Source organism: Leopardus geoffroyi, chromosome E2 (assembly GCF_018350155.1).
Source record: "Leopardus geoffroyi isolate Oge1 chromosome E2, O.geoffroyi_Oge1_pat1.0, whole genome shotgun sequence".
Classification (NCBI taxonomy): Eukaryota; Metazoa; Chordata; class Mammalia; order Carnivora; family Felidae; genus Leopardus; species Leopardus geoffroyi.
In genome coordinates, this window is record NC_059335.1 from 46,743,685 (window position 1) to 46,765,672 (window position 21,988).

The window sequence follows — 21,988 nt, forward strand, 5'->3', positions numbered from 1 at the left end:
AATACTAAAGTACCTAGGAATAAACCTAGCCAAAAATGTGAAAGCCTTGTACTCTGAAAATTATAAAACAGTGATGAAAGAAATTGAAGATGACACCAAGAAATGGAAAATCATTCCATTCTTCATGGACTGGAAGAATATTTTTAGTGTCTATAATATCCAAAGCAATCTACACATTTAAGGCAATCCCTATCAAAATACCAATAGACTTTTTCACCAAACTGTAACAATCCCAAAATCTGTATGGAACCACCAAAGACCCTGAATAGCCAAAACAATCTTGAAAAAGAACAAAACTAGAGTTAACACAATTCCAGACTTCAAGTTATACTGCAAAGCCGCAGTAATCAAAACAGTATGCTACTGGCACAAAAACAGAAACATAGATCAACAGAACAGAAAATCCAAAAATACACCTACAATTATATGGTCAATTTATTCTCATATATGCTACGATAATAAAGGCAAGAATATGCAATGGGTAAAAGCCTCTTCAGGGGTGACTGGGTGGCTCAGTTGGTTAAGTGTCTGACTTTGGCTCAGGTTATGAGCCTACCTTGGATTATGTGTCTCCCCCTCTCTCTCTCTCTGCCTCTCCCCCACTTGTGCTCTGTCTCTGCCTCTCTCTTAAAAATAAATAAATATTTTTAAAAAATTAACTCTTTAACAAAATATGCTGGGAAAACTGGACAGAAATAATGCAAAAGAATGAAACTGGACCACTTTCTTACATCATACACAAAAATAAATTCAAAATGGGTTAAAGATCTAAATGTGAGACCTATAACCGTAAAAATCCTAGAAGAAAATACAGGCAGTAACTTCTCTGACATGAGCTGTAGCAACTTTTTGTAGGTATTATCTCCCAATGGAAGGGAAACAAAAGCAAAAATAAACTCTTAGGACATCAAAATAAAACTTTTCTGCACAGTGAAGAAAACAATCAACCAAACTAAAAGGCAAACTACAGAATGGAAGAATATATCCGCAAATTACATATCGAACAAAAGGTTAGTATCCGAAATAAATAACTTATAAAACTCAACACCCGAAATATAAATAATCCAATGAAAAAAGTGGGAGAATACATGAATAGCCATTTTTTGAAAGAAGACTTAGAGATGGCCAAAAGACGCATGAAAAATGCTCACCATCACTTATCGTGAAGTAAATGCAAATCAAAACTACAATGAGATATCACACCAGTCAGAATGACTATAATCAACAACAAAAGGAACAAGTGTTGGCAAGGATATGGAGAAAAAGGAATGCTTGTGCACTGTTGGTGTGAATGCAAATTGGTGCAGCCAAAGTGGAAAACAGTATGGAGTTCCTCCACAAGTTAAAAATAGAACTACCCTGCAATCCAGCAATCACACTACTGGGTATTTACCCAAAGAATACAAGAAAACTAATTCAGAGATATACGTGCACCCCTATGTTTATAGCAGCATTATTTACAATAGCCAAATTACAGAAGCAGCCCAAGTATCCACCGACTGATGAATGGATACAGATGTTGTACGTACACACACACACACACACACACACACACACACAGGAATATTATTCAGCCATAAAAAAGAATGAAATCTTGCCATTTGCAACGGCATGGATGGAGCTAGAGTATAAGGCCAATCAAAAGAAGTCAGAGAGAGACAAATACCCTATGATTTCACTCATGTAAAATTTAAGAAACAAATGAGCCAAGGGAGAAAAAAAGACAAATCAAGCAACAGACTCTTAATTACAGAGAATCTGATGATTACCAAAGGGCAGTTGTGTGGGGGGAATGAGTTAAATAGGTGATGGGGATCAAGGAGTACACTTTTTGTGATGAGCACTGGGAGATGTAATGGAATTGTTGAATTACAATATTGTACATGTGAAACTAAGAGAACGCTGTATTTTAACTGGAATTAAAATAAAAACTTAAAAACTGTATTTCTTTTTGATACAATTTACATGTAAATTTTATTAATAAAATTTATCTCAAGTAGTTACAAGTATTATTCCATTTATGTAACATTCTCAAAGTGACAACACTGTAAACATGTAGACCAGATTAGTGGTTGCTAGGGCATAGTAACTGGGATCTAGGTAAAAAGGCTCTGGCTATCAAAAATGTAGCATAAGAGGGGTGCCTGGGTGGCTCAGTCGGTTAAGCGTCTGACTTCAGCTCAGGTCATGATCTCGTGGTCTGTGAGTTCGAGCCCCACGTCAGACTCTGGGCTGATGGCTCAGAGCCTGGAGCCTGCTTCTGATTCTGTGTCCCCTCTCTCTCTGCCCCTCCCCCGTTCAAGCTCTGTCTCTCTTTGTCTCAAAAATAAATAAATGTTAAAAAAATTTTTTTTTAAAAATGTAGCATAAGAAATCCTGTGGTGAAAACAGTTTTGTACCTTGACTATAATGGTGGTTACACTAATCTACACAAAGATAACTGCATAGAATAAATGCGCACACGCACACCAATTAGTGTATGTAAACTGGTAAAATCTCAGTAAGGTCACTAGGTAACAATTTCTTGGTTGTGATGTTATACTATAGTTACATAAGACATCATTACCATTGGGGGAAACTGGGTGAAGATGTACAAGGAACCTCTCTGTACTATTACTAGCAACCACACATGAATCTAAAATTTCAAAATATAAAGTTGAAAAAATAACCTTTGTGACTTAGATGACAGATATTGTATGATGGGTAAAAGCACTGGCCTGGGAGTGAAAAGACTTTGCTTCTTTTTGACTCTAAGTTACTCAAACTTTCTCTCATCTGTAAAAGGGACTATCTCACAAAACTGTTGAAAAGACTATATGAAGAATGTATTTCAAAGCTCCATGCAACTGAGATAAATAAGTGGTATTACTTTTAGATTTTTGACATAACAATATCATTTGCCATTTACTGTTTTTATGTGCTACGCATTGTTACAAGACCCTCTGATTAACTCCCCGTTTTCTAGTAACATAATATTCTTGTTAACTCTACCTCGTTCTATGAATGTCCTTAACTATGTAACTATTACCATTTGACAGAGAACACTTAAAAATTCAGAGCAATTAGTAACTTGCAAAAGGTCATTCAATTAATATAAGAGTCACCATTATTTAATTCTTACTATATGGCAAGAACATATTTAACATTGTATCACTTCATTTAATGCTATGAAGTATTAGAAATTTCCATTTCATTTAACATAATCTTATTTTTAAATATTTTATTTATTTTTGAGAGACAGCGCACAAGCAGGGGAGGGGCACAGAGAGAGAGAGAGGGAGACATAAAATTCGAAGCAGGCTCCAGCCTCTGAGCTGTCAGCACAGAGCCCAAAGCAGGGCTCGAACTCACAAACTGTGAGATCTTGATCTGAGCCAAAGTTGGATGCTTAAATGAGCCACCCAGGCGCCCCTATTTAACAGGATCTTAATCAAGGTTGTACACACATCTATAAGAGGCAGACTTGAGTTTTGAATACAGACCTCTTATATAAACTATTATACTAATTATGTACTTATAGATAGCTTGTAAGATTCGCATATAAGATATAATGTTTTAAAACCATTGTCTTGGTAAGTCTACAAAGGCTATCACTTGAAAATTTTTCTTCTTTAAAGTCTATATTAAAATAAAACTCTATTCCAGAAACTTTTATTCTTCTGTTTTACTTCTTAAAAAGGGAACTTCTAATTAGGCTTATTATTCATTTCCTTTACTATCCAGGAAAGACCCCCCCCCAAAAAAAAACCAACAACAAAACCCAGGTTTTGCTAATGAAGCATGTTTACTCTTTAGTATTACTGTGATCCTTTTATCTTTTTACCTCCATTGATCCTGGTCTTAAAAATTATTTTCTACTATACAAAAACTGGACATCTCTAACAGATTATAAGTATCTTCCTGTTACCTTCTTCATATGACAATCTCTCATTTTTTCCTCCAGTTTTATTGAGATATGATTGGTACACATCACTGTACAAGTTCAAGGTATACAGCATAATTGTTTGACTTACATATACTATGAAATTGCCACAGTGTTTAATTACCATCTATCATCTTACATAGATAAAACAAGCCAGAGAGACAAAGTTCTTCCTTATGATGAGAAAGAAGTCTTAGGATTTACCCTCTTAACTTTCATATGTATCACACAGCAGTGCAAACTATTGTCATCATAATGTACATTACATCCCTAGTACTTATCTCGTAATTAGAAGTTTGTATTTCCCCTACCCCCTGCCTCCAGTAACCTAAAATCTGACCTCTTCTGACTTTTGTTTTCAGATTTCACATATGAGATCATACAATATTAACTTACTTCATATGAGAAAATGCCCTCAAGGTCCACCCCTTTTGTCAGAATGGCAGGATTTCCTTGTTTTGTTTTTTATGGCTAACTTATAATTCACTGTATCATATATATACCATAGCCTTTTTTTTTTTTTAATCCATTCACCCAATGATGGACACTTAGGTTGTTTCCCTGTTTGGTTATTGTAAATAATGCTGCTATGAACATGGGGGTGCAGATACTTATTCTCTTCACATGGTCAGTTATGCTTAATAATCCCTAGCTTAGATTTTCTTGCCATCTATTTTTCAACTCACAGCAACCACACAGTTCTGCAAAACTCCTTCTATTAAAGGGTACCAAATAGATGTCAATCTCAGAGGTCTCTGCATGTTCACCCTACAACCCTTGTAGTTCTCATTCACACTAGATGATGTACACATTCTTTACTTAAAACTCTTGGTTTTGGTTTTTCCAACTTTTCTCCCACCTTCTCTTTCACATGTTGCCTCCTTCATTTCAAAATCTCTCAAAGGAGAAATAATCCCCCCAATTTTCCCCATGACTTTCTTCTTTTTCCTTTATCTCTCTTAGGAATCTTTCCTTTATCTCTCTTAGGAATCTTTATCACAAAGGATCCCAATTTTTTCGTCGCCCTCTACCTCTTTCCCAGGCTCTTAAAGCCCATTTCTTCTTACTTGCCAAAGAGCTTTCATGGATGAACTTTATTTCTCTCTAAACCAAATACTGATTAATGGCTAATCCTGTCACTCACGATTTAATCTTTAGAACTATTTTTCAATTTTTCCTCTTACAATGGTCAACAGATCACTGCGTTCTTACACTGAGGTCTTAAATTAGATAAAATAACCTAAATCAAAATCATGTGGAAGGATTGTTAAAAAACAATGCAGATTCCTGTGCTTTACCCTGGACTAACTGAAAAAAAAAATTCATACAAGAGTGTGGCAATCTGCTTTTTAAATAAATACCCCATATAAGTCTTAGGCACACTATGTTTGGGAACTACTGCATTATATCAAGTTTCATCTAATTCTGTAGATTCTACCTTTTCGACATTTCTTGTTTCTCTCCTTTCCTATGGCCTTTGCCCTAGTTAAGGGTGGTTTAATCTCTTAGTTGGACATCTGTAATAGGACTTCTTTGCCTCTAGGATATTTTCCACTCTAATTTATCCTTATTAATTTTACTAAGTCACAGCTCTGCTCATTTAATGTGATAAGAATTTGAGAGCATACTATATCCTAGGTGTTCTGGGGCAGGAGGTTCCAAAAAGGGCTGATAACCAGAGTCATTAAGTGAGAGAAGCCTCTTCAAAATAGATTCTCTACCACCCCTCCAATCCTATTAAATTAGAATCGCTAGAAATAGAGTTGAGAAACTTATCTTTAAAAAGTTCCCCAGGCGACTCTTGAAACTTTTGGACAATACCAGACTGGAACATATAAAGACTGAGACATTCTTGTGTATTTCAGAGTGCATTGGGAGAGATGTGAACATATGCAAGTAGGTACCACATAATACACTGATTAATGCTATATTAGAAGTACCAGATGCCCTAGGAAAGATTAATTCTAACTGCACTAAATACCTTTAGTAACACACCCTGCTGGAAAAAATCTTTTCCTCCTCTAATTTCCCACAGCACATCTATTATTCTCTTATCATCTCACTTTTATCTTGCACTATAATTATTTTTGTATATATCTCATGTCCTCTACAATTGTACTTCAGGGCAAAGGCTTGACCTTTTGAGGGCAAATAATCTGACAAGGAATTCTGAGTTCTATTTACAGGATAAAGCTGTACCAAAAAAAAAAAAATCCCCAAATTATGCATAGTTATGTATTCAATTACCTCAAAAATAGGATGTCCCTGTAACTCTTGAATATAAGGCCAAATTTATGGATTTTAATCACAGTACAGCATTCAGCAAAGTTCCTTCCACATGGGTATTCCACATAAAGTTATGTGTGAACCAACGGAACCTGGGGAAAATGCCTTTGGATATGCAAAAACATACTTAATATGTCCAGTATCTACCATAAAAGGTTAAAGATTCCAAATGAAATCATATGATGGTGGTTTTGGCAAACCAATGCCTTCTAAGCCAAAACCAGTCAGCCTGTTTGTTTTGTGTGGATAGCCCAAACAAATCTGAGGTGTGTTTTATTTACAAATTTTAATTTAGGGGCTCCTGGTGGCTCAGTGGGTAAAACGTCCAACTCCTGATGTCAGCTCAGGTTATGACGTCATGTTTGAGCATTGTGATCACTGTGTCAGGCTCCACACTGTCAGTATGGAGCCTGGTTGGGATTCTCTCTCTCCCTCTGTCCCTCCCCTGCTTGCTCTCACATGCGCTCTAAGAATAAGTAAAAACAAAACAAAACAAAACAAAAAAACAAAAACAAAACACAAAAAAGCAAATATTAATTTAAATGTTTTGCTTAGGCAAATATTCTCTGATACACCACAGGCTCTACTACTCCCTATTACCTTACGCTAATCTGAGTTTACACATTTAAGTTTATATACGTGGTCTAAAGAGACTTCTAAGGGTGACAGAACTGCTCCCAACCACTTCTGCTTTTTGAGTGTTGGCTATTATAATGGGCTGAATTGCGTGCAACCCCCACATTCCTATGTCGAAGTCCTACCCTCAGCACCTCAGAATGCAGCTCTATTTGAAAATAAGATCTTTAAAGAGGTAATTAAGATAAAATAAGGTCTTTAAGAAAGACCCTAATCCAGTATGAAAGGTGTCCTTTTAAGAAATTTGGGCATAGTTTATGGGCACATACAAAAAAACCATGCAAAGGCAAAGGCAGAACATGGTCATCTACATAAGCCAAAAAGAGAAGTTAACAACTTGATCTTGGACTTTCTACTCTCTAGAATCATAAAGAAATAAAATTCTGTTGTTTAAGCCACCCAGTCTGTAGTATTACGTTAAGGCTGCCTTAGCAAACTAATACAGCTACCAATTATATTTAACATTAACTCTAACTTAGGCTTTTTTATACCAACATCATGTTTACCATGTTCAAGTCATTCTGCCAGGTACACTGGTGAATACCATTCTAAGCAGCTTAGAATCTAGTAAAGCAGGCAAATTATACAGAAGATACAATTATCAACATAAAAAAGAAAGAGTACAGTCCCTAAAGCAAAAATGCCAAATAAAGACAACATTATAATTCTATAGGTTCTCTGGAGTCAGAGTTGTCTATGGACTACATCTCAAAAGATTCAGAAAAATCTTAAAAATCTTAAAAATTAAGATGCAACTAAGCAGAGGGGGAAGAACATGCAGGTAAGAAAAACAGTGTACAAAGTCAAATATGTCTATTAGAGAAAACTTTTTTTCCAAGTACAGGTACATCTAACAAGTTTCCTTTCTCAACTCTAAAGCCACTATGTATTTTTAAATTAATGATTAAGTCCTTATAAAATTTAGGCACCTTTTTTCCTGCCAGATAAATAACATTCCAACTGGCTTTGTTCAGTATAATACTGACATCCAAAGAATGTGGTTCATCTCTAAGGTCTCTTGGGCTTCTGCTGAGATTGTTTTACTTTCAAATGGTCTGTGAAAGCAGTTAAGCAGCTCATGGAACATTCTCTTTTGAAATTCTGGCCATTTTTTGATCTCTTGCCTATATATCAAATCTCATCACATTATATGGCTTCACGATGCAGGTAGCCTGTGTTTTCTTAAGTGCCTCCTCTTCTGAAGAACTTATTACACAGTTCATTAATGTTTCATACCTAAGCATTCTAATGTATTTAATTTTTTATTTAATGAAATTTCTAACCTAGAGGCTGAGGAAGTTATTCAAAATGTTTCATCCAAGCTGCTGGAAAAGTGCTCATTAGCAGGGAGTTTTGAAGATGGAATATGAAGAAAGAGGTTGGCAGGAACCTAAACACATACAGATCTAAGCTTTCATAAATGCTTCTGTGCCTTAACTCTAGAGGAATAAACTCCTCCTGATAAGCAGGTAAGTTTTGCCGAAGTTTTCTTTTAGATTTTGGTGACTGGAATTTAACAATGACTTGTGTGATTTGTTAAAAGATGTGTTTTACAATAGAATACTACTTGGCAATGAGAAAGAATGAAATATGGCCTTTTGTAGCAACGTGGATGGAACTGGAGAGTGTTATGCTAAGTGAAATAAGTCACACAGAAAGACAGATACCGTATGTTTTCACTCTTATGTGGATCCTGAGAAACTAAACAGAAGACCATGGGGGAGGGGAAGGAAGAACAAAAAAAAAAAAGTTAGAGAGGGAGGGAGCCAAACCATAAGAGACTCTTAAAAACTGAGAATAACCTGAGGGTTGATGGGGGGGGGGGGGTGGGTGATGGGCATTGAGGACGGCACCTGTTGAGATCAGCACTGGATGTTGTATGGAAACCAATCTGACAATAAATGTCATATTAAAAAAAAAAAAAAGATGTGTTTTAAAGCCACAAGTTTTTTTAAAAAAATTATGTCTGTAGAAAGCCTTCTCATCATTTCAATGTTTACTTTTATAAGACTTATGTGAGACCAACATCATCAAATGAGACACACGTTGAACCAAAGGCACCATATTTAGCACCTGATTTCAATTATTTTAGGTTACAAGGACTCTCTTAAAGAAAGGAGACTCAGCTGAATTACTTTGATTCTTGGAATGGTTTAGGCTCAAAGCAACTGTCCATTTTACCCTCTGCCTTCAGATTTATGGGAGATTAAGAATTTAAGGCAGGGGGCGCCTGGGGGGCTAAGTGAGTGAAGCGTTGGCTTGGGCCCAGGTCATGACCTCCAGGTTTGGGAGTTGGAGACACCAGTGGGATCTCTGTCATCAGCACAAAGCCTGGCATCCTCTGTACCACCAACAGCCCTCTCAAATATAAACAAACATTAAAAAAAAAAAAAAAAAAGAACTTAAGTCAGAGAAGCTTTGAGACTGCTACAGAGAACATGAAAATTCTGGTCTTTGTCCATTACTCGGGTAGATGGAATTCTGCAGTCAGGAAGAACCAAAATTTAACTCGAACTGCACTCAGTGTTTTAAAACTACAAAACGCATACAATGTAGTAAAAAATTCGCACTATAAGAAGTTACTGAATTTTCACTTTTTTCATTTTTGAGTACCTGTTCCTTGTGTGACACAGTGGACGAGAGTTTCCGTAACCCATTTAACCAGGAGATAGGATTACCCCACGCTTACCTTAGAGAAACAACATGCACTTTGTAACTGGGCAGGAATATCGTTTGGTTAGAGAGAAGGGTAAAGGAAACGAAGGCCGGTGGTGTGACCCTAGCAGAGGCCCGCCGTTACTCTTGAGGAAACTGCCTCACCCCGACAGCTCCTCGTCCACCTAGCGGGGCAGCTTTTCCCGCGGAGTCTCGTCTTCCGGCCCGAAGTCACCTCGGCCCGCCCACCCGGAAGCCGTCGTCTTAGCAACTCAGTAACATCCCACCTGCATTCCTTCGCCACGCCCACCGATTTGGGCATCTGGAGCCGGTCTGGCTTTGATTGGCCCGTCTCTCCTTCACTCTAGGAGACGTTTGGGGCGGCGAGATTCCAAACCTCATACTTGAATTTGTGGCGCGTAGAGTCTCTGAGGTGCACAATTGAGCTGGGCGTCTTACTGGAGACAGCAATCTGTGGTGAGCGACACTGAAGGGAAAATGACAAAAAGGGCGGTCGGAGGTGGAGGGACACTGAGTCAAAGAGGCCGTTTCGATCTGGAGGACTTCACTCGGGTTGCTTCACTCGCCTGAGGCGGGACCTCTGTTCGCGGACTCTTCAGTCTCTAGATTCTGACCTGGCGTCGTTTTTCTCTCGATTCAGAGACTGCACGTCTGCCCCCGTTCAGTCGCCCCTGAAGGAAGGCTCCTCCTAAGGCCATCTTCTCTCTTATTTTAGTGCCTCTCCCAGAAACCACTCTCCAGCTCTGACGTGCTTACAACTACCACCAACTACACTTTATTCCCCACTGATGTCTTCCACAGTTCTATCCTCGTCTCCCTCACCAGCAGTATCATAAAGAAACATTACATCTTCCTTTGTCTCTGGAAAAAATGCTTTGGCAGAGATTGGTGAGCGTCCCGCACCTCACAACTGAATCTAGAACTTTCCTCATCGAGAAAGAGGATGCTGCTGTGCTAATTCTCCTAAGTGGGAATGTAGTGAAGGTCACGTGGAGAGCGCACTTGACAGCGCTCTATAAAGCACCACAGAAATGTAAGTTAACTTGTTGCAGTTGCTGACTCTGAATGATGTTGGATTCATATCAAAAACACGGTTATTTTCTTGGTCGGACCTATCGATACATGCATTTCATATATGTGTTGGAGTACAGTTAGACTCTGAGGCTTGATCTCAAACAAAAGCAACCACTGGTTAAAACCTCTTCAGTAAATTTTACCTTCTTTGTCTGGAATGACGATTTCCCCCCACTCCCCAATGTATTTAATGTCAAAGTGAGATTCGGGACCATTTCAGGAGTTTTACGGTATAAATGGACAGCTTTCCTTAACATCTCCTGTCTATGACTATGAAAATCCTCGATTTCTAATTTGAAAATTTAACTTGTCGAGTGCCCAGCCTCTAGAACGGAGGTTCTTAACTTTGGTGGGAAGGAGGACGTAGTCCCCTCCAAGAACCAAGAAAAACCTTGGAGGTTTTGTATAGAATACGATTGATGCCCACACAAATTTTATAGCAATGTCAGGGAATTTTAGAGTGCACTTGGAAGTGTGGATGTCGATAGGACTCCAGTCCAGTTCTAAAAGTTTATTTCTATTTTTTAGTTTAGCAAAAATACATAAGTGTTTTATTTAAAAAAAAAAAAAAGGCGTTTAGCTTCTGAGTTGTTTTGAGACTTAAGTTCTGAAGGAAGTGGGGATCGAGAAGTCTGAAGCAGTTGCATTAGTAGCAACACTTTTAAATGAGCATTGGTTTAAGAATTTTAGAGAAGTCACTGAAATGCTTTTTAAAGTGTTAGGAAAGCCCTCCACAGGTGAGGGTAGTATGTGGGTACACAGGTATACAAGAAATAAGTTGACAAGATTTTCATTGTATCCAGAGTCTTCTTGAATTAATGTAAAAAGTAGAAAAATTCTTAACACTTAAAGTTACTTATGTGCCTTAATTTTTTGGATGTTTTATATTGAAATGATTTTTAATGTGAAATTCCACCAACATGTCCATTGTACATTGTCTTCTGAACTATTTCCAGCATTATTTTTTCACATTAGAAGTTTAGTTCACCTGAAAATTAGTTTTGTGTATGATGTGAAGAATGGCTTTAACTAAAATTTTTTTTTACTTCGTCGTGAAACTTTTTTATTTTTTTTAATATATGAAATTTATTGTCAAATTGGTTTCCATACAACACCCAGTGCTCATCCCAAAAGATGCCCTCTTCAATGCCCATCACCCACCCTCCCCTCTCTCCCACCCCCCATCAACCCTCAGTTCTCAGTTTTTAAGTGTCTCTTATGCTTTGGCTCTCTCCCACTCTAACCTCTTTTTTTTTGTTTTTCTTTCCCCTCCCCCATGGGTTTCTGTTAAGTTTCTCAGGATCCACATAAGAGTGAAACCATATGGTATCTGTCTTTCTCTGTATGGCTTATTTCACTTAGCATCACACTCTCCAGTTCCATCCATGTTGCTACAAAGGGCCATATTTCATTCTTTCTCGTTGCCACGTAGTACTCCATTGTGTATATAAACCACAATTTCTTTATCCATTCATCAGTTGATGGACATTTAGGCTCTTTCCACAATTTGGCTATTGTTGAGAGTGCTGCTATAAACATTGGGGTACAAGTGCCCCTATGCATCAGTACTCCTGTATCCCTTGGGTAAATTCCTAGCAGTGCTACTGCTGGGTCATAGGGTAGGTCTATTTTTAATTTTTTGAGGAACCTCCATACTGTTTTCCAGAGTGGCTGTACCAGTTTGCATTCCCACCAACAGTGCAAGAAGGTTCCCATTTCTCCACATCCTCTCCAGCATCTATAGTCTCCTGATTTGTTCATTTTGGCCACTCTGACTGGTGTGAGGTGATATCACAGTGTGGTTTTGATTTGTATTTTCCTGATGAGGAGAGATGTTGAGCATCTTTTCATGTGCCTGTTGGCCATCCGGATGTCTTCTTTAGAGAAGTGTATATTCATGCCTTCTGCCCATTTCTTCACTGGATTATTTGTTTTTTGGGTGTGGAGTTTGGTGAGCTCTTAATAGATTCTGTATACTAGCCCTTTGTCCGATATGTCATTTGCAAATATCTTTTCCCATTCCGCGGGTTGCCTTTTAGTTTTGTTGATTGTTTCCTTTGCAGTGCAGAAGCTTTTTATCTTCATGAGGTCCCAATAGTTCATTTTTGCTTTTAATTCCCTTGCCTTTGGGGATGTGTCAAGTAAGAAATTGCTGCGGCTGAGGTCAGAGAGGTCTTTTCCTGCTTTCTCCTCTAGGGTTTTGATGGTTTCCTGTCTCACATTCAGTTCCTTTATCCATTTTGAGTTTGTTTTTGTGAATGGTGTAAGAAAGTGGTCTAGTTTCATTCTTCTGCATGTTGCTGTCCAGTTCTCCCAGCACCATTTGTTAAAGAGAGTGTCTTTTTTCCATTGGATATTCTTTCCTGCTTTGTCAAAGATTAGTTGGCCATACTTTCGTGGGTCTAGTTCTGGGGTTTCTATTCTATTCCATTGGTCTATGTGTCTGTTTTTGTGCCAATATCATGCTGTCTTGATGATTACAGCTTTGTAGTAGAGACTAAAGTCTGGGATTATGATGCCTCCTGCTTTGGTCTTCTTCAAAATTACTTTGGCTATTCGGGGCCTTTTGTGGTTCCATATGAATTTTAAGATTGCTTGTTCTAGCTTCGAGAAGAATGCTGGTGCAATTTTGATTGGGATTGCATGAATGTGTGGATAGCTTTGGGTAATATTGACATTTTAACAATATTTATTCTTCCAACCCATGAGCACGGAATGTTTTTCCATTTCTTTATATCTTCTTCAATTTCCTTCATGAGCTTTCTATAGTTTTCAGCATACAGATCTTTTACATCTTTGGTTAGATTTATTCCTAGGTATTTTATGCTTGTTGGTGCAATTGTGAATGGGATCAGTTTCTTTGTTGCTTCATTATTAGTATAAGAATGCAACTGATTTCTGTACGTTGATTTTGTATCCTGTGACTTTGCTGAATTCATGTACCAGTTCTAGCAGACTTTTGGTGGAGTCTATCGGATTTTCCATGTATAATATCATGTCATCTGCAAAAAGTGAAAGCTTGACATCATCTTTGCACATTTTGATGCCTTTGATTTCCTTTTGTTTGATTACTGATGCTAGAACTTCCAACACTATGTAAAAAACAGCGGTGAGAATGGACATCCCTGTAGTGTTCCTGATCTCAGGGGGAAAGCTCTCAGTTTTTCCCCATTGAGGATGATATTAGCTATGGGCTTTTCATAAATGGCTTTTATGATATTTATGTATGTTCCTTCTATCCCGATTTTCTCGAGGGTTTTTATTTTGAAAGGATGTTGAATTTTGTCAAATGCTTTTTCTGCATCGATTGACAGGATCATATGGTTCTTATCTTTTCTTTTATTAATGTGATGTATCACATTGATTGACTTGCGAATGTTGAACCAGCCCTTCAGCCCAGGAATGAATCCCACTTGATCATGGTGAATAATTCTTTTTATATGCTGTTGAATTCGATTTGCTAGTATCTTATTGAGAATTTTTGCATCCATATTCATCAGGGATATTGGCCTGTAGTTCTCTTTTTTTTTACTGGGTCTCTGTCTGGTTTAGGAATCAAAGTAATACTGGCTTCATAGAATGAGTCTAGAAGTTTTCCTTCCCTTTCTATTTTTTGGAATAGCTTGACAAGGATAGGTATAATCTCTGCTTTAAATGTCTGGTAGAATTCCCCAGGGAAGCCATCTGGTCCTGGACTCTTCTTTGTTGGGAGATTTTTGATGACTGATTCAGTTTCTTCGCTGGTTATGGGTCTGTTCAAGCTTTCTATTTCCTCCTGATTGAGTTTTGGAAGCATGTGGGTGTTTAGGAATTTGTCCATTTCTTCCAGGTTGTCCAGTTTGTTGGCATATAATTTTTCATAGTATTCCCTGATAATTGCTTGTATCTCTGAGGGATAGGTTGTAATCATTCCATTTTCATTCATGATTTTATCTATTTGGGTCATCTCCCTTTTCTTTTTGAGAAGCCTGGCTAGAGGTTTATCAATTTTGTTTATTTTTTAAAAAAACCAACTCTTGGTTTCATTGATCTGCTGTACAGTTTTTTTAGATTCTATATTGTGTATTTCTGCTCTGATCTTTATTATTTCTCTTCTTCTGCTGGGTTTGGGGTGTCTTTGCTGCTCTGCTTCTATTTCCTTTAGGTGTGCTGTTAGATTTTGTCTTTGGGATTTTTCTTGTTTCTTGAGATAGGCCTGGATTGCAATGCATTTTCCTCTCAGGACTGCCTTTGCTGCATCCCAAAGCGTTTGGATTGTTGTATTTTCATTTTTGTTTGTTTCCATACATTTTTAAATTTCTTCTCTAATTGCCTGGTTGACCCATTCATTCTTTAGTAGGGTATTCTTTAACCTCCATGCATTTGGAGGTTTTCCAGACGTTTTCCTGTGGGTGATTTCAAGCTTCATAGCATTGTGGTCTGAAAGTATGCATGGTATGATCTCAATTCTTGTATACTTATGAAGGGCTGTTTTGTGACCCAGTATGTGATCTATCTTGGAGAATGTTCCATGTGCACTCGAGAAGAAAGTATATTCTGTTGCTTTGGGATGCAGGGTTCTAAATATATCTGTCAAGTCCATCTGATCCAATGTATCATTCAGGGCCCTTGTTTCTTTATTGACCATGTGTCTAGATGATCTATCCATTGTTGTAAGTGGGGTATTAAAGTCCCCTGCAATTACCACATTCTTGTCAATAAGGTTTCTTATATTTGTGAGTAATTGTTTTATATATTTGGGGGCTCCCGTATTTGGTGCATAGACATTTATAATTGTTCTTCTTGATGGATAGACCCTGTAATTATTATATAATGCCCTTCTTCATCTCTTGTTACAGCCTTTAATTTAAAGTGTAGTTTGTCTGATATAAGTGTGGCTACTCCAGCTTTCTTCTGACTTCCAGTAGCATGATAAATAGTTCTCCATCCCCTCACTCTCAATCTGAAAGTGTCCTCAGGTCTAAAATGAGTCTCTTGTAGACAGCAAATAGATGGGTCTTGTTTTTTTTATCCATTCTGATACCCTATGTCTTTTGCTTGGTGCATTTAGTCCATTTATATTCAGTGTTATTATAGAAAGATATGGGTTTAGAGTCATTGTGATGTCTGTAGGTTTCATGCTTGTAGCAATGTCTCTGGTACTTTGTCTCACAGGATCCCCCTTAGGATCTCTTGTAGGGCTGGTTTAGTGGTGATGAATTCCTTCAGTTTTTATTTGTTTGGGAAGACCTTTATCTCTTCTTCTATTCTAAATGACAGATTTGCTGGATAAAGGATTCTCAGCTGTATATTTTTGCTGTTCATCACATTGAAGATTTCCTGCCATTCCTTTCTGACCGGCCAAGTTTCAGTAGAGAGATCCATCACGAGTCTTAATAGGTCTCTCTTTATATGTTAGAGCACGTTTAGCCCTAGCTGCCTTCAGAATTTTCTCTTTATCCTTGTATTTTGACAGTTTCACTATGATGTGTGGTGCCGAAGATCGATTCAAGGTACGTCTGAAGGGAGTTCTCTATGCCTCTTGGATTTCAGTGCTGTTTTCCTTCCCCAGATCAGGGAAGTTCTCAGCTATTATTTCTTCAAGTACACCTTCAGCACCTTTCCCTCTCTCTTCCTCCTCTGGAATACCAATTATATGTAGATTATTTCTCTTTAGTGCATCACTTAGTTCTCTAATTTTCCCCTCATACTTCTGGATTTTTTTTATCTTTCTCTCAGCTTCTTCTTTTTCCATAATTTTATCTTCTAGTTCACCTATTCTCTCCTCTGCCTCTTCAATCCGAGCTGTGGTCGTCTCCATTTTGTTTTGTAGCTCATTAATAGCATTTTTTAGCTCCTCCTGGCTGTTCCTTAGGCCTTGATCTCTGTAGCAATAGATTCTGCTGTCCTTTATACTGTTTTCAAGCCCAACGATTAATTTTATGACTATTATTCTAAATTCACTTTCTGTTATATTGTTTAAATTGTTTTTGATCAGTTTGTTAACTGTCGTTATTTCCTCGATGTTTTTTTGAGGGGAATTCTTCCGTTTTGTCATTTTGGATAGTCCCTGGAGTGGTGCAGAACTGCAGGGCACTTCCCCTGTGCTGTCTTGAATAACTTGTGTTGGTGGGCGGGGCTGCAGTCAGAACTGATGTCTGCCCCAGCCCACCTCTGGGGCCACAGCCAGACTGGTGTGTACCTTGTCTTCCCCTCTCCTAGGGGCAGGATTCACTGTGGGGTGGTGTGGCCGTCTGGGCTACTTGCACATTGCCAGGCTTGTGGTGCTGGGATCTGGTGTATTAGCTGGGATGGATCTGCAAGGTGCACAGGGGCAGGAGAGGCAGGCTCAGCTCGCTTTTCCTTCGGTGATCCGCTTCAGGAGGGGCCCTGTGGCACCAGGAGGGAGTCAGACCACCGCAGGAGGTGTGGATCCCCAGAAGCACAGCGTTGGGTGTTTGCGCGCTGCAAGCAAGTTCCCTGGCAGGAACTGGTATCCTTTGGGATTTTGGCTGGGGGATGGGCGAGGGAGATGGCGCTGGTGAGCGCCTTTGTTCCCCGCCAAACTGAGCTCTGTCGTCCTGGGGCTCAGCAACTCTCCCTCCTGTTGTCCTCCAGCCTTCCCGCTCTCCGAGCAGAGCAGTTAACTTATAACCTTCCAGATGTTAAGTCCCACTTGCTGTCCGAACACATTCCGTCCGGCCCCTCTGCTTTTGCAAGCCAGACTGGGGGTCTCTGCTTGCCTGGTGGGCCGCCCCTCTGCCCCCGCTCCCTCTCACCAGTCCGTGTAGCGCGCACCGCCTCGCCGCCCTTCCTACCCTCTTCTGTGGGCCTCTCGTCTGCCCTTGGCTCCAGAGACTCTGTTCTGCTAGTCTTGTGGTGGTTTTCTGGATTATTTAGGCAGGTGGAGGTGGAATCTAAGTGATCAGCAGGACGCGGTGAGCCCAGCGTTCTCCTTCGCCGCCATCTTCAAGTCAAATTACTGTTAATAAAAACTCAGGTGTTGTGGTAGGAAATAAGTCTAATATTACCTAACACAAAAAGAAAATTTTAGGAATTTAAGATTATAACTAAATTTATAATTAAAATGAGATCCTATGGAAGATAAAATATATCTCAAAATAGCGTAAATCCCGTTTTTATTTTTCAGAAAATTTTCATATTTCTTGTTCCTGCATTATGGAAGAAAAGATAACCTAAAATGCTCTCGCTTCCAAAAAAAAAAAGTGTGTATGCCATATAAATGGGAAATGTCTAGTGTCCAGAAGCAATTAAGGGGGGTGGGGAGCAGTAAGACTATAGGATTTATCCATTCACCTACTGTAGGACATCTTGGTTGTTTCCAAATATGGACAATTATGAATAAAGCTGCAATAAGCTTCCGTCTGTAGGTTTTTGTGTGGACATGATTTTTCAACTCTTTAGGGTAAATACCAAGGAGCATGATTGCTGGATTATATAATAAGTGTATATTTAGTTTTGTAAAAAACCACCAAACTCTCTTCTAAAATGGTTGTATCATTTTGCATTTCTGAGCAATGAAGGAGAGTTCCTCTTGTTCCACAGCCTCACCAGCATTTGGTATCGTCAGTGTTTTGAATTTTTTGGTATTCTAATAAGCGTGTAGTGGTGTCTCGTTGTTTTAATTTGCAATTCCCTAATGCATTCTATGATGAGTGGCTAAATGTCATCAACATATAACGTATCATGGCTTATAGCCATGAAATCTAAATGAAGGATTACTATTTAAATAGTAATTAATATGCTCTTCTACCTGAAAGTTTTTAATTCCTGTAATGGCTTTTGATACAATAGATACATTTGTTTATTTCCCCTAGGTGTTTTAAAAGAAATGTAATATTTAAGAGTACTCTCAGCTTTTCATTGGATTTCCTCAGTGTGTAGCTGGGACTTTTCATTTTTTATTACTAGATTTTTTTTTTCTCTCTCTCTCGTTGTTGTTGTTTATGGAGTATTATGGGGCAGAAGAAAGGAGGATTGATTTGTGAATGACAGATTGACTTAGCTAGACAAGCCATGTTCAGGTCAAATTGTTTGAGGGTGACCTGATAACATTGTGCAAAGATTTCATTATACTTTCATTTTATTGTGTTTAATTATTCTTGTAGGACAAATGGAAGGTGTAACTGCACTTGGTTTTGTGGCATTTCAATGTGAAAGGCATTAAATATAGTAAGTTCCTACACTGTTAAACATGAGGGAGAAGATTTTTAAATCTGTCTACCTTCCTTCGGGGCGCCTGGGTGGCGCAGTCGGTTAAGCGTCCGACTTCAGCCAGGTCACGATCTCGCGGTCCGTGAGTTCGAGCCCCGCATCAGGCTCTGGGCTGATGGCTCAGAGCCTGGAGCCTGTTTCCGATTCTGTGTCTCCCTCTTTCTGCCCCTCCCCCATTCATGCTCTGTCTCTCTCTGTCCCAAAAATAAATAAAAACATTGAGAAAAAAAAAAATTTAAAAAAAAAAATAAATAAATAAATCTGTCTACCTTCCACCTATGAATTTTACACAAAAGTACAATGTAGTTAATCACTTAAACCTCTAGATCCATTTTGCCCTACTATATCTGATTGAGTTATATTTGAGATCCAAAAATTAGAATGACAATTTGCTTTTGCTGAAGGATATACTGTAAGTTCCAAAATATGTGTCATAGTTGTAGATTTATATAAATGAAACTGGGGTAATGGGTGGTAGATTGGTATTTGAATAGCTCTTTTCCATTGCTATTAGGCTTATTGTATTAGCAACTGTGTTAATAGGCAGGATGGAATAAGATGCAGGTCAGTCAACTTTTCCAAAGGATAAACTCTTACATGAAACCTAGAGTTTTTTGGTTATTGTTTTTGTTTTTTTAACTATCAATGTTTGATGCAGATTATGTACTAACTTTGTAGCTCTAGGACAAGTGTTGGTTGCTGGTGGCTACATTTAGAAAGCATTACAGGAAGGAAGAGCTCAGAAAGGAGCTGTCATTTTTTAAAAACAGGTAATTTAAAGGTAATTAAATTTAAAGGTAATTAAAAGGTAATTTAAAAAGACAATAATTTTGAGAAATGTAATTGTTTTTTAATCTATCTTCTAAAAAAAATCAATAAAGGCTTTGAATGACAAATGCCAATTAAACTTTTAGCAAGGTTCAAATCAAGGCCCTGACCTTTACACCCATTGATAAAACCTCAAAGTTAAGATGTCACAGAGTGAAGTTCAATTATTGGAGGTATGGTATCTATTCAATTTCTTTCAATTAAACAGAATCTTACGGAAAAGTCTCTGCCTCTCCATCCTTGATAGGGCAAGTAAGATGTTCATAATTAAAAAGAAAGGTAGAAACTATGGGGTCATGAAAAAAGATACCTAAAAACCTAAGCATGTCTAGAAAAGAACTGTGGCTCCTGGACTAAGGACCTGATTAAAATAAAATAAATAAGCCAAGCAACTTTTTGAGAGAATGTTATATTTTAGCTTACTAGGTGCATCACAGTTTTCCAAAATGGTTGTACCAGTTTGCCCTCTAACAAATAGTATATTGGTTGATATGATTGATCAATCAGTCAAATAGTACTTAATCTTGTAACAGTTTAGTAGTAGTTTAATTGGCCTTTCCTTGGTATCTAATGGGACTGAATATATTACCTTATGTTTTTAGACATTTATTTACCTATTTTTTGAGAGAGAGCATTCCCATGAGCAGGAGGAAGAGAAAGAAAGACAGAGAGAGAGAATCTTAAGTGGGCTCCATGCCCAGTGCGGAGCCCAACGTAGGGCTCCGTCTCACAACCCTGAGCCTAAATCAAGAGCCCAACGCTTAACTGACTGAGCCACTCAGGTGCCCTGGAATTGTTTTTTTAATGAAGGGTCTGTTCATAACTGTTCTTGTTGCTTTGGTTATTTGACATTTGGTGAAGAGTGTCAAGTGCACTAATCTTTAGTGTATAGTTCAGGAAAAAAAAATTTATGGTTTTCTTTATAAATATATACATCCAGATCAAGATACAGAACATTCTCAGCATTCTATATTTTCCTGTGTATTCCCAGTCATTACCACCCATCTTCCCAGAGATAACCACAATTCTCATTATCAGCATCAATGAGGTTTTATTCAAAATCTTTTATTGTGTAAAATATACATATACACATACATATCCAGAAGTGGACTTTCTGGATTATATGGAAGTTCTATTTTTAATTTTTTGAGGAGTTACCATACTGTTTTCCATAGTTGCTGTACCATTTTACATTTCCACCAACAGTTTCGAGAGTTCTGATTTCTCCACTTCCTCACCAACACTTGTTATTTTCTGGATTTTTCCCCCTTGTTCCTTTGTTTTTTGATAGTTGTGCTTTTGATGGGTGTGAGTTGGTATTCTCATAGCTTTGACTTGCATTTCCCTAGTGGTTAGTGATGTTGAGCATCTTTTCATGTGCTTATTGGCCATTTGTGTATCTTATCTGGAGAAAGGTCTGTTTAAGTCCTTTGCCCATTCTTGAATTGGGTTGTTCTTTGTTGTTGAATTTCAGAAATTCTCTTCACATTTTGAATTTTAATTCCTTATCAGATAAATGGTTTGCAAATATTCCATTCTATGGGTTGCCTTTTTACTTTGTGGATAGTGTCTTTTGTTGCACAAATTTTATAATTTTCATGAAGTTTAATTTGTATGTCTTTTCTTTTGTTACCTGTTTCTTTGGTGTCCTATACAAGAAATCATTGCCCAGTCCAATGTTATGAAGTTTGTGCTCTGTTTTCTTCTAAGTTTTATGTTTTAGGTCTTACATTTAGATCTTTGATCCATTTTGAGTTAATTTTTGTGTATGATTAGGTAAGGATCCAGTTTTATTCTTTTGCATGGGGATATCCAATTTTCCCAGCACCATTTATTGAAAGGGCTGTCCTTTCCCCATTGTATGGTCTTGTTACTCTTTTCAGAAGTCATTTGACTGAAGTTATCTGATTTGTTATTATATAATTCTCTATAGTAATATATTAGTGTACTATGTATTTCTGTGGTTACCTGTTGTATTGTTTTCCATTTGTCAATTTGGGTTTTGAGTCTTCTCTTTTTTTTTTTTCTTAATGTAGTTAAAGCGTTACCTATTTTGATTATTTCTTTGGAAAAACTGGCCAATACTTTCAATATTATGTTATCATTTATTCTGGTCTCTATTTTTCTTTGTTATTTCCTTCCACTACTAAATATCAGCCAAGTTTCTTTTTTTTCCTAGTTCCTTGTGCTATAATGTTGTTTATTTGAACTTTTTTTTTTTTTGTTTTTGACAGAGCAAGAGAATCCCAAGCAGGCTGTGTTCTCCGTGTGGAGCCTGATGTGGGGCTCCATCTCACAAACTGTGAGGTCATGACCTAAGCCTAAATCAAGAGTCAGATGCCACCAGACACC

The 21,988-nt window shown here is 37.9% G+C and overlaps 2 long non-coding RNA genes across 5 annotated transcripts in view; one reads left to right on the forward strand and one right to left on the reverse strand.

The window, feature by feature from the left end:
• The window catches only part of LOC123579391, a 142,288-nt gene extending 132,563 nt beyond the window's left edge, over positions 1 to 9,725 (reverse strand). Inside the window, exon 1 of the long non-coding RNA XR_006702738.1 lies at positions 9,534 to 9,725. This is a non-coding gene — a long non-coding RNA (uncharacterized LOC123579391). The remainder of the gene's footprint in view (positions 1 to 9,533) is intronic.
• A 130-nt stretch (positions 9,726 to 9,855) lies between these two features.
• Positions 9,856 to 21,988, forward strand: part of LOC123579392 — a 222,821-nt gene continuing 210,688 nt past the window's right edge. Inside the window, exons 1-2 of one of the 4 annotated variants that reach the window (XR_006702741.1) lie at positions 9,856 to 9,976; positions 10,322 to 10,553. This is a non-coding gene — a long non-coding RNA (uncharacterized LOC123579392). Of the gene's footprint in view, positions 9,977 to 10,041; positions 10,554 to 21,988 lie in introns of those variants that run through there. The other 3 variants (XR_006702740.1, XR_006702739.1, XR_006702742.1) reach the window with 3 other exon arrangements.